The sequence below is a fragment of the Entelurus aequoreus genome, linkage group LG05, assembly GCF_033978785.1.
Source record: "Entelurus aequoreus isolate RoL-2023_Sb linkage group LG05, RoL_Eaeq_v1.1, whole genome shotgun sequence".
Taxonomy (NCBI): Eukaryota; Metazoa; Chordata; class Actinopteri; order Syngnathiformes; family Syngnathidae; genus Entelurus; species Entelurus aequoreus.
Genome location: NC_084735.1, coordinates 43,173,022 through 43,186,086, shown reverse-complemented (window position 1 = coordinate 43,186,086; position 13,065 = coordinate 43,173,022). Strand labels below are relative to the sequence as shown.

At 42.0% G+C, this 13,065-nt stretch overlaps 1 protein-coding gene across 1 annotated transcript in view; it reads left to right on the top strand.

The window, feature by feature from the left end:
* The window catches only part of si:dkey-175m17.7 (uncharacterized), a 99,012-nt gene that overhangs the window by 24,924 nt on the left and 61,023 nt on the right, over nucleotides 1–13,065 (top strand). The window contains 1 exon segment of the mRNA XM_062046658.1: nucleotides 5,080–5,211. The gene's annotated coding sequence lies outside the window, so the exon portion shown is untranslated.

Sequence of the window (13,065 nt, the reverse complement as noted above, 5' to 3'; positions counted from 1 at the left end):
TCAACTATGAGCTTTTTGAATTGAAGTAAAACTTTGTCATTTTTATTTTTGTAAAGGCAGCATTTTAAACTGCTGGATCTCATTAGACTGGGCTGATGTACTTAAATTGTCACCTGCATCAGTGGACCTGGCAACCCAGTGTACATTTACATCAGACTTACCTGGTTGATATGCAACACTGGAAGTTCAAATCCGTTCTTGTGCAGTGTGATAGCTGCTGCTTCCTCTCCGTAGTCATCATGAATGTTGAAATGACCTGTAAGACATGCAGCACCAATTGTTTTTACCCTCAACTAGTGGGGACTTCCTCCCTTTTTTAAGCACAAAATGTAGATGTGATTCAGACAGAAGGAGCCTGACTACCAGCCTTTGGGAGAAAAAAAAAACATCAGATGATTTATGCCCTTACAAACATCAACCTATAAGAATCTTCTATTGCAATACCAAAAAAAAGATTTTCTGTGTAGTGCAATTTCCTGAGATATTGATTTAGCACATCCTTGGTCCTTCCGAATTCCCAGCCCCACAATACTGTATGTCCACTCTGTTACACTCTGGGTGCATTCGGGTGTCTGTGATGGATTATCAGCAAGCCGATACAAAGATTGTTTTTTATCTTTTACAACCAGATAACCTTCTGTTCTCCCCAAAGTTTCTCCCCCAAAACACTGCACCATTCCAGAGCCACATGAGAAATCACAATAAATCTAAACTTTGAGTGATGACTTTTGCACAAAGCTAATTGCTGCATTTTTATACTTACTTTTGTATTAGACATAGACCTTCCTAGAATAGGAAAAAATAATGACTGGATGTATTTTACATAGAAAACTTGCAAACAGCTGCTCTTATTTTCTTTATACTGTAGTTGTTGTTTTATATATAGAAAAATGTAATAAAGCAATTCCTAATCATAACTTTGACAAAAGCATTACTTCGTTAACATCAACAATGTTTATCGTCCAGTCACTTGTATCTGAGACAATATTTAATACTCTTTCAAAAAAATCTGTTTTTACAAAGATAATTGTATTTAGTTTTATTAAAGGTATTAATAGTGTGAATGCTGTAGGTGGCGACTTGTCCAGGGTGTACCCCGCCTTCCGCCCGAATGCAGCTGAGATAGGCTCCAGCACCCCCGCGACCTCAAAAGGGACAAGCGGTAGAAAATGGATGGATGGATGCTGTAAAGCAATATGGTATTCTAATTACTATTCGGCCCAATTTTTTTTATCCGTATTCTTTGTGACGATCGGTCACTTCAATTCTGTTTGTCTCCTTGGTTTTTGTATTACTTCCGGTCAGTGCTCTTATTTTGTTAAATTTCCTGTTCCGCGGAGCACTGTTTTCTCTTCACCTGCCGTTGATTGGCAGCCGGTCCACACCTGCTGCCAATCAGCATATGTCTATTTATGTTTTCTCTCGAGCACTCCTCAGTGCTCGATGATAGACTTCTATGTTTGGACCAATTCTGCAAGACTGCTTTATTTTCTGTTTATGTTAATCAAAATCATCTTACCTGCACATCCTCCTCCGGGTTCTTGCATCTTGGGGACACACAAACGGCAGCCATGCGAGTTCCTCACAGTATCATCGAGCCAGAATGCTGTGTCCTCGCGAGAACCCCTGTCGGCGACGCACAGCCGACGTTCTGGACCGCACAATTCATAGAGGACTTGAAAACCAGGTTTGTGCGGTCCCAGCCCACAGCAGGCTCGGACCTTCTCCCTCCGCCTCGACCGCCGGTTCTGGCTCTCCGACCGGCGCGGCCACCGCCGCCTTCACTCCTTCCGGCTAGGCCGTCGGTTCCAGCTCTCCGACCGGCGCGGCCACCGCCGCCTTCCCTCCTCCCGGCTAGGCCGCCGGTTCCGGCTCTCCGACCGGCGCGGCCACCGCCGCCATCTTCCCCGTCGCCTGCTGTGCGTCCTGTCCCGGCTCCACGGCAATCGCCTGTGCCGGCGCGTCGACCTCCGGTTCCCACACCGCGTCGCACGCCGGTCGCAGCCCCGCGTCTTACGCCGGTCGCGGCGCCACGACGACCAACACCGGCTGAGCGACCAACACCGGCTGAGCGCCCAGCACCCGTTCCTGCTCCAAGGCAGCTTCCAGCAGCTGCACCACGGCTGCTATCCCTTCCAGCACCCGCTCGTCCTGCCAGTCCGGCGAAGGCTCCAGTGGAGCCTTCCATGATGTCCCTCCTGGCCTCCTGCTGGGACTCGGCGAGGGACGTGTCTTTTTCCCTCCTCCTGGCCCCCTACCGCCCGTCCCTGGTTTTCGCACCGGGGGACATCAACAACCCGGAACTCCTTCTCCCTGTGGTGAACGGCGTCCGCCATCCGCCTACTGGAGGGGGGGCTACTACCAGCAGCAGGGCAGCCAAGCACACGCCGCTGTCATCCCCGCCATCGTCTCCTCCCACGGAGACATCATCGCCGCCACCTTCATCTTCCCAGGCGCGCCTTCCCATGGCGCAGACATCTTCCGCGTCACCGGCGGGACTCTGCACGGTGCCGCCATCGAAGACTCCTCCCATGGCGCTGTCGTCATCGTCGCCGCCGGCTGTGCGACCTCCTCCTCATCCGCCAAAGACGCGGCGGTGTTTTGGACTTCCTCCGCGCTGTCTGCTGCGATCTGCAGAACCTGCATTTGGACCTTTGCAGCTGTTGGTGCTCAGGTACCACGAGCTTCCGCCTCCTTGTCGGCCACTAATGTGGCCGTTCCGCGGTTGCCCACCTCGCCAGTGGCAGCGGCGTTCAACGCGTCGCCGCCACCTGACTCTCCCTCGCTGGCTGCGAGGACATTTGGCCTGGTGACCCTCCACCAACTCCTCCCTCCACCCTCCCGTAATTTTTGGACTTTTTCCATTCTTGTTTCCCGGGAACATCTGGAATCTGTTCCTTGAGGGGGTGGGGGTCCTGTGACGATCGGTCACTTCATTTCTGTTTGTCTCCTTGGTTTTTGTATTACTTCCGGTCAGTGCTCTTATTTTGTTAAATTTCCTGTTCCGCGGAGCACTGTTTTCTCTTCACCTGCCGTTGATTGGCAGCCGGTCCACACCTGCTGCCAATCAGCATATGTCTATTTATGTTTTCTTTCGAGCACTCCTCAGTGCTCGATGATAGACTTCTATGTTTGGACCAATTCTGCAAGACTGCTTTATTTTCTGTTTATGTTAATTAAAATCATCTTACCTGCACATCCTCCTCCGGGTTCTTGCATCTTGGGGACACACAAACGGCAGCCATGCGAGTTCCTCACATTCTTGTCCTTTTTTTAATTTTCCACAAGTCCCCACATTTCCAGGAATCCCCCATTTTCCTATATCTTATTAGAAATGAATGGACAATTTTTCAAACATCCACATTTCCTACCTTTCTCAACCAATTCAAACTGTTCCATGCTTAGGTCAATTGCTAGCATGTTGGCATGTTAACGCTGGCATTAAATGTATCTTTGAAGGTATAAACCTCAGAGTCATATTGTCCAGTACTGTTAGCATATAAGCATGCTAACATTACAATGCAAAAATTTTTTTGGTTAATTTTGCAGGTATACACTTCAAGTCATATAGTTTGGTACTTGGCGCATGCGTACTGATGGCATGCTAACGGTAGGATGTTAGCATTTTCAGCTATTTTTGAAGGCATACACCTCATATGTTTTGATACTTGATGCATGCGGACTGTTGAGTCAAATCTTTTTCTTACCTGAGATTATCAGGCTAGCATAGTAACTGTTAGCCTTTTAGTTCGGCTTCGGCTTGTCAGCATTCTACTGAAATTGCTTTTTTAGTCCAACAATATGTTCATAATTGTAGTTGTAGTTTGCAATCTAGAACTGTGCATCATACTCACTATTGGTAATATTTAGTTTTTTGTCATTTTGCTAATTAGCTGCACAGCGTTCTATATTAGTTAGCATGATATTAGTAAGTAAAGGTACTCGTAAGTTGAGGTTAGGGTTGTACGGTATACCGGTATTAGTATAGTACCGCGATACTAATGAATCATATTCGGTACTATACCGCCTCTGAAAAGTACCGATCCGCTTTGACTTTGAATATGACCAATGTATGATCCGGTAACGACTTGGTATCGAATCGATACCCAAATTTGAGGTATCATCCAAAACTAATGTAAAGTATCAAACAACAGAAGAATAAATGTTTACTACATTTCAACAGAAGTGTAGATAGAACATGTTAAAAGACAAAATAACCAGATATTAACAGTAAATTAACTAGTAGATTAATAATTCATTTTCTACCACTTGTCCTTAATAATTTTGACAAAATATTAGAATGGAAAATGACACAATATGTTACTGCATATGTCAGCTGCTAAATTAGGAGCCTTTGTTTGCTTACTTAATACTAAAAGACAAGTTGTCTTGTATGTTCACTATTTTATTTAAGGACAAACTTGCTATAATAAACTTATGTTTAATGTACCGTAAGATTTTTTATTAAAATAAAGCCAATAATTAAAAAAAATTGTGGTCCCCCTTATTTAGAAAAGTACCGAGAAGTATCGAAATAATTTTGGTACCGGTACCAAAATATTGGTATCGGGACAACACTAGTTGAGGTACAACTGTACTTTTTAGGACAATGATTCTACTGTACCAGCTTTTCTCCAGACGAATGAAGAATTCATCTAAATTGAGTGTTATTATCTTTGTAAAAGCAGATTTTTGATGAGGCTGTTGTACTGGACCTCATTATAAACAGTTGCAAGTGTACCTAACACAGAATTATAATTATATATGCAATATATATTCTGGTCATGTTCTTTCCATTCTTTCGGTTCTTGACAATGTCTTTATCCATTCCAATATTAAAATATTGTGTTTCTAAGGTACAAAACATACCACATCAGTGAGTGTCCTTAAATTGCCTTTAATTGTTATTTTTTGGAGTGTTTTACTTGTCTCTGTGACTATGACTGTCTGCTAAATAATAACTAGCAGCCAGTGAAAAGGCCACAAGCCAGTCTGCAGTGACAGTGTTTGAGAGAGTGGCGATCAGAGAGAGACCATGACCAATCTGGGTCAATTTAACCCCCACCCCCTCTACCACAGGCAAAGCAGAAAAAAGGAAAAAAACAAAAGATGAGGATACCATCACCAGGATGTGTGTGTGGACGTAAGCATAGGGATACCGGAGCTGCGTTTGCCTTCTCTATGGGTCGGTATCTGTTTTGTGTGTGCATGGTAGGCATCCGCAGACTATTTTTTATGTGTTCATTTCCCCCCTGTGGTTTACACTGTGACACTAGGGATTTAACGATTAAGGTTAAACCGCCGTCGACGATTAGTATTACATATTTACATTTTGAAAATGATCGCACTCGGATAAACTTACCAGTGACAGTGCTCTTTTCCTCGCTCGCTAGCTTAAATGCTAAAATAAACACATTACATTAAGGTCTTTCCCCATTAAAAAGGTCATACCTAGGGCTGTAGCAATTGATTAGTTTAGGAATTGAGTAATCTATCGATCAATTCAACAAACCACACTTGCGTATTTTTGGGAAAATAGTTTAAATAAACTGATTCTTCTACTTGTCATAACATTCCTTTTTTTTAAAATAAATAAATGCAAATCATCACTGAATTTTTACTTTTAATATTTATACATTAATAAAAAATAGGGCTGTCATTTTTTTTATCAGATTAATCACACTTTTAAATGTGTATTAATAAAGACTAATCACAGGTTTTTCCTCACTTAATTTAAATTAACTTGAAAAAGACCTCAATATTTGAACATTAATGCAATTTTATTGTCAGAGTATTTCTTAAATATTTTATTTGAATGCATGTCATTTATTTGTTCAACACTTGCAGTTTAACTAAAGTCTCACATGGGTGTGTTTTGAAGTGAATATGGCCAGCCAGCACACATGTCGGAGTCTCCGTGCACTGACGTATGCATTGACCTGATCACTGACCATTTAACAACCCATGCTCGTTTCAGGTAACCATTTGTGCACCTCGTTAAGGTTAAGAAGCATGTTCAATCAAATTAAACTGTGTGATTAATCTGCTTATATACCGTACATCTGGGGTTCTTAACCTTTTTGAACTTAGGGCCCAATTCTCCCACTACATATGGGCCCAGGGCCCACTCAAATATAAACACAGAATTAGTAATCGTACTTTGGATTTTAAATTGTATTCAATAATTATATTTACCCTACTTACAGTTTACAAACTTGTCGAATGATATGAAACCATGTGATAATCACAAATATTATTACCAAGGCTTAGGTCAGACTGATTATAAAAATAAATAGTAATCAAATATACTGCAAAAGAAGGGGCTCATAAAACTGATGAAAGATTAATTTAAATACAATTAGGCAGTGATAAAATGAATAAATTCTAACAAAGTTAATGATAATAATAATTTACTCTATATGTTTCTTACATAAACTGCAAATAAAATTAAAGCGCAAATGGAAATACAGCTTCGCCACTTTAGTCATTATTTTTGCACTTAAAGGCCTACTGAAATTATTTTTATTTATTTAAACGGGGATAGCAGATCCATTCTATGTGTCATACTTGATCATTTCGCGATATTGCCATATTTTTGCTGAAAGGATTTAGTAGAGAACATCGATGATAAAGTTCGCAACATTTGGTCGCTGATAAAAAAAAGCCTTGCCTGTACCGGAAGTAGCGTGACGTCGCAGGTTGAAAGGCTCCTCACATTTCCCCATTGTTTACACCAGCAGCGAGAGCGATTCGGACCGAGAAAGCGACGATTACCCCATTAATTTGAGCGAGGATGAAAGATTCGTGGATGAGGAACATGAGAGTGACGGACTAGAGTGCAGTGCAGGACGTATCTTTTTTCGCTCTGACCGTAACTTGGGTAAAAGGGCTCATTGGATTCCACACTTTCTCCTTTTTCTATTGTGGATCACGGATTTGTATTTTAAACCACCTCGGATACTATATCCTCTTGAAAATGAGTCGAGAACGCGAAATGGACATTCACAGTGACTTTTATCTCCACGACAATACATCGGTGAAGCACTTTAGCTACGGAGCTAACGTGATAGCATCGTGCTTAAATGCAGATAGAAACAAAAGAAATAAGCCCCTGACTGGAAGGATAGACAGAAGATCAACAATACTACTATCAGGAGACACCGAACCAAACACTTGACCTGTAACTACACGGTTAATGCTGTGCCGCCTGTCGAAGCCTAGCAATGCTGTTGCTAACGACGCCATTGAAGCTAACTTAGCTACGGGACCTCGTCAGAGCTATGATAAAAACATTAGCGCTCAACCTACGCCAGCCCTCATCTGCTTATCAACACCCGTGCTCACCTGCGTTCCAGCGATCGACGGCGCGACGAAGGACTTCACCCGATCATCGATGCTGTCGGCGGCTAGCGTCGGATAGCGCGTCTGCTATCCAAGTCAAAGTCCTCCTGGTTGTGTTGCTGCAGCCATCCGCTAATACACCGATCCCACCTACAGCTTTCTTCTTTGCAGTCTCCATTGTTCATTAAACAAATTGCAAAAGATTCACCAACACAGATGTCCAGAATACTGTGGAATTTTGCGATGAAAACAGAGCTGTTTGTATTGTGATACAATGTGTCCGAATACTTCCGTTTCAACGATTGACGTCACGCGCAAACGTCATCATACATAGACGTTTTTAACTGGAAGTTCCCCGGGAAATTTAAAATTGCACTTTATAAGTTAACCCGACCGTATTGGCATGTGTTGCAATGGGACGGCGTGGCGAAGTTGGTAGAGTGGCCGTGCCAGCAATCGGAGTGTTGCTGGTTACTGGGGTTCAATTCCCACCTTCTACCTTCCTAGTCACGTCCGTTGTGTCCTTGGGCAAGACACTTCACCCTTGCTCCTGATGGCTGCTGGTTAGCGCCTTGCATGGCAGCTCCCGCCATCAGTGTGTGAATGTGTGTGTGAATGGGTAAATGTGGAAATACTGTCAAAGCGCTTTGAGTACCTTGAAGGTAGAAAAGCGCTATACAAGTATAACCCATTTATCATTATTTATAATGTTAAGATTTCATCATTGATATGTAAACTATCAGACTGCGTGGTCGGTAGTAGTGGGTTTCAGTAGGCCTTTAAAAGCCTACTGAAACCCACTACTACCGAGTTTATATATCAATGATGAAATCTTAACATTGCAACACATGCCAATATGGCGTGCCGCTATGTGCATGTCACGTACGTAACTTTGGGGAAATATATGTGCTGTATGAACTTTGCGGAAGTGAACGGTACTTTGGGCTGTGGGATTGAGTGTGTTGTGCGGGTGTTTGAGTTGTATTGGCGGGTTATATGGACGGGAGGGGGGAGGTGTTTGTTATGCGCGATTAATTTGTGGCATATTAAATATAAGCCTGGTTGTGTTATGGCTAGTAGAGTATATATATGTCTTGTGTTTATTTTCCGCACCATAAGCCGCCCCGTGTTGTAAGCCGCACCTTCGATGAATGGCATATTTCAAAACTTTGTTTACCTATTAGCCGCCCCGTGTTATTAGCCGCACCTATGCTACGCTAAAGGGAATGTCAAAAAAACAGTCAGATAGGTCAGTCAAACTTTAATAATATATCACAAACCAGCGTTCTAACAACTCTGTTCACTCCCAAAATGTAATGTGCAAATGTGCAGTCACAAAAATAGTAACACTCAAAATAGTGCAGAGCAATAGCAACATCAATAACTCAACGTTGCTCGAACGTTAGTGTCACACAACACACAAAATAAACATTTAAAGCTCACTTTCTGAAGTTATTACTCATCCACAAATCCCTCGAATTATTCTTCTTCGGTGTGCTTCACTTGTTTTTTGACACCATCTGTGATGTGGACGCGCATGCAGTCGTAGATCAACAGGGACGGAGCTGTGTGAAAAAAGTCACCCGGTCCCTTCGCTCATCTTTTCTTCATCCATCCATCCCTTCGAGTTAGCTTTTATGAGGACGCCGGCTGGAAAGTTCTCTTTTGGCAAGGTCTTCCTTTTGAATATCACCGTGGGTGGAAGTTTCTGGCTGTTAGCATGGCAAGCTAGAACCACAGTAGGACGACTTCTCATTCCCTGTGGTGCGAATAATCACCGTACGTGTTCCCGTTGTATCCACAGTGCGGTTCACATGAATATCAAAAGTCAGTGGAACCTTGTACGCGTGTCTCTTAGTAGGAGACATTTTGTGGTCTTTACAGAAACACACAAATGAAATTAAACGTAATATCCGCGCGCTTCTTCTTCTACAGGGGCGGGTGCTCACCTTGGCGGTTGCTTACAGTAGAAGAAGAAGCGCTTCCTCTTCTATGGGGGCAGTTGCTTACCGTAGAAGAAGAAGCGCTTCCTCTTTTAGGGGGAAAAAAGATGGCGGCTGTTTACCGTAGTTGCGAGACCTAAACTTTATGAAAATAAATATTAATATTAATCCATATATACGGCGCACCGGGTTATTAGCCGCACTGTCAGCTTTTGAGAAAAATTGTGGTTTTTAGGTGCGGCTTATGGTGCGGAAAATACGGTACTGTTTTAGTCATTCCCAGCTGAATATAAGGTCCCACCCGCCTCTCACAGCATCTTCCCTATCTGAATCGCTTCCACTGCCCTCTAATCCTTCACTTTCACTTTCCTCATCCACGAATCTTTCATCCTCGCTCAAATTAATGGGGTAATTGTCGCTTTCTTGGTCCGAATCGCCCACGCTGCTGGCGTCCATGATTGAAAACAATGTGCAGATGTGAGGAGCTCTTCAACCTGTGACGTCACGCTACTTCCGGTACAGGCAAGGCTTTTTTTATCAGCGACCAAAAGTTGCAAACTTTATCGTCGATGTTCTCTACTAAATCCTTTCAGCAAAAATATGGCAATATCGCGAAATGATCAAGTATGACACGTAGAGTGGATCTGCTATCCCCGTTTAAATAAGAAAATCTCATTTCAGTAGGCCTTTAAGAACATTCTCTATGACTTTAGCTACAGACTTCTTTCTGTTTGTTTGACATTGTCATTACTGCCACAAGTGGTGGAAAAGTGTATTACAACTGAGTACCGCAGCTGAGAAACAGATATTCTTTGAGTGTCTTATAGGGGGCACTTGCCCCCCAAAAATGGGCCCGGCCCAATAGTTAAGAAACACTACTGTACATGATTAAAGGCCTACTGAAACCCACTACTACCGACCACGCAGTCTGATAGTTTATATATCAATGATGAAATCTTAACATTGCAACACATGCCAATACGGCCGGGTTAACTTATAAAGTGCAATTTTAAATTTCCCGCGAAACTTCCAGTTAAAAACGTCTATGTATGATGACGTATGCGCGTGACGTCAATCGTTGCAACGGAAGTATTCCGACACCATTGTATCCAATACAAAAAGCTCTGTTTTCATTGCAAAATTCCACAGTATTCTGGACATCTGTGTTGGTGAATCTTTTGCAATTTGTTTAATGAACAATGAAGACTGCAGAGAAGAAAGCTGTAGGTGGGATCGGTGTATTAGCGGCTGGCTACAGCAACACAACCAGGAGGACTTTGACTTGGATAGCAGTCGCGCTATCCGACGCTAGCCGCCGACCGCATTGATGATCGGGTGAAGTCCTTCGTCGCTCCGTCGATCGCTGGAACGCAGGTGAGCACGGGTGTTGATGAGCAGATGAGGGCTGGCTGGCGTAGGTAGATAGCTAATGTTTTTAGCATAGCTCTGTGAGGTCCCGTAGCTAAGTTAGCTTCAATGGCGTCATTAGCAACAGCATTGTTAAGCTTCGCTAGGCTGGAAAGCATTAACCGTGTAGTTACATGTCCATGGTTTAATAGTATTGTTGATCTTATGTCTATCCTTCCAGTCAGGGGTTTATTTCTTTTGTTTCTATCTGCAGTTAAGCCCGATGCTATCACGTTAGCTCCGTAGCTAAAGTGCTTCGCCGATGTATTGCCGTGGAGATAAAAGTCACTGTGAATGTCCATTTCGCGTTCTCGACTCTCATTTTCAAGAGGATATAGTATCCGAGGTGGTTTAAAATACAAATCCGTGATCCACAATAGAAAAAGGAGAAAGTGTGGAATCCAATGAGCCCTTGTACCTAAGTTACGGTCAGAGCGAAAAAAGATACGTCCTGCACTGCACTCTAGTCCTTCACTCTCACGTTCCTCATCCACAAATCTTTTATCCTCGCTCAAATTAATGGGGTAATCGTCGCTTTTCTCGGTCCGAATCGCTCTCGCTGCTGGTGTAAACAATGGGGAAATGTGAGAAGCCTTTCAACCTGCGACGTCACGCTACTTCCGGTACAAGCAAGGCTTTTTTTATCAGCGACCAAAAGTTGCGAAGTTTATCGTCGATGTTCTCTACTAAATCCTTTCAGCAAAAATATGGCAATATCGCGAAATTATCAAGTATGACACATAGAATGGATCTGCTATCCCCGTTTAAATAAAAAAAATTCATTTCAGTAGGCCTTTAAAATGCAATATATGTACAGTATATTTTTGTCACAGCCCTAATAAAAATAAAAACTATCTGCTGTTTATTTGGTAAACTCATTAAATGATTAATCGAAACAACAAAATATAAATTCAAGGTTTTTTTGTTTTTTTTTAATCAAATTAATAGAATAATCGTTGCAGCCCCAGACTTACTGTTTTGGGCAACAAAGCTATTAAAACATTTTTAATATGTAAATTAAAAAAATGTGAACAAATTATAACATAAAAAGATGAACACATTTAAACACTCAAAAAATCTAACTCTTAAGAAGCAAGAACAATGTTTAACGTTTCTTCCACCACGGAAACTGTATTGTGTGTCTGTTTATGTATTACAAAAATTTAAATAAAACTTAGTAAAAAATGTTCTCTGTGTGTATTAAGTACTTTTTGAGCATATTCAACAATACCGTGACAATAATGGTAAGCGTGATCATTTTGGTCACAATAACCGTGTTCATATTGTTACATCCCTTCAGTGACACTTTCTTTTCCCCTGTCTATTGTCTCACCACATCATTCACCTTTCCTTGTTACATTTGAGTCTTTTGCACTCCTTGTGAGATTGTTGACAAATAGGACTCATAGGACACACACACTGTTTGAAATAATGCAATTTAAAGAATGTTGCAATTGATTGTAATCGTAAACATTTCCAACAACGAGCCATGAAAACAGTTGGGTTTTAGTTGCCAATGCTAACACACTAGATGATGAACATAAGCTGTGTGTGAACCACAATTAGACAATGTGCTCACAATATACAATCAAAAGAGTGAGATATTCAACTTCTCCTTGCTACATTATGGATTTGTGTTTGGCCTTTATGCTTCATTCTTACTCAATTACAAGTTGCTCTTTCTATGAGGCACTTTTCTGTCATTATCATAAACTAGTCAAAGAGGCAACAACACCCTCACAGTCCAAAGTACATGGGAGACCACATTCTCATCTTGTCTGTAGTAAATTACATTAGGGGGTTTTACATGCAAATGGTGGAGAAACATCAGATAATCAGATCATTTCAATGCAATATATAAATGCATTGCTTGTGTACTTTGGTGGAAATTTGTACTGTTACATTGCTGTCTATCTTCTGAAAAGCTGAGATAATCAAAAACTTGAGAAGAAAGTAAGGTTAATGTGAAGTTTCCTCTTAATATATATCTAGCCATTGTGATGTCGGTAATTAATGGGCATTGGTGGTACAGTTGTCCCTCGTTTGTCGCAGCTAATGGCTTCCACGCCTGACCGTGGTAAACGAATGTCTGCAATGTGGGATTATAAATTAATAAATAAAATATTTTCATAGTTAAGAGCATAAAAATACAGTTTGTGACCTTCTAAATATGACCTTTTTACATTACTAGAGCCCTCCAAACCTGAAATAACACCCATATATTCACCTTTATTCTTGTTTCACCCAATATACTGTAGATTACTGTACCAGGAGCCCGGAGGATTCTCCAGGCGTCATTGCTACAGTGCTGACCCGGCCACTAAAACAGGTCCATTAAGATGAAATACTTTGTGAGAGCCTGGGTAATTCCTCT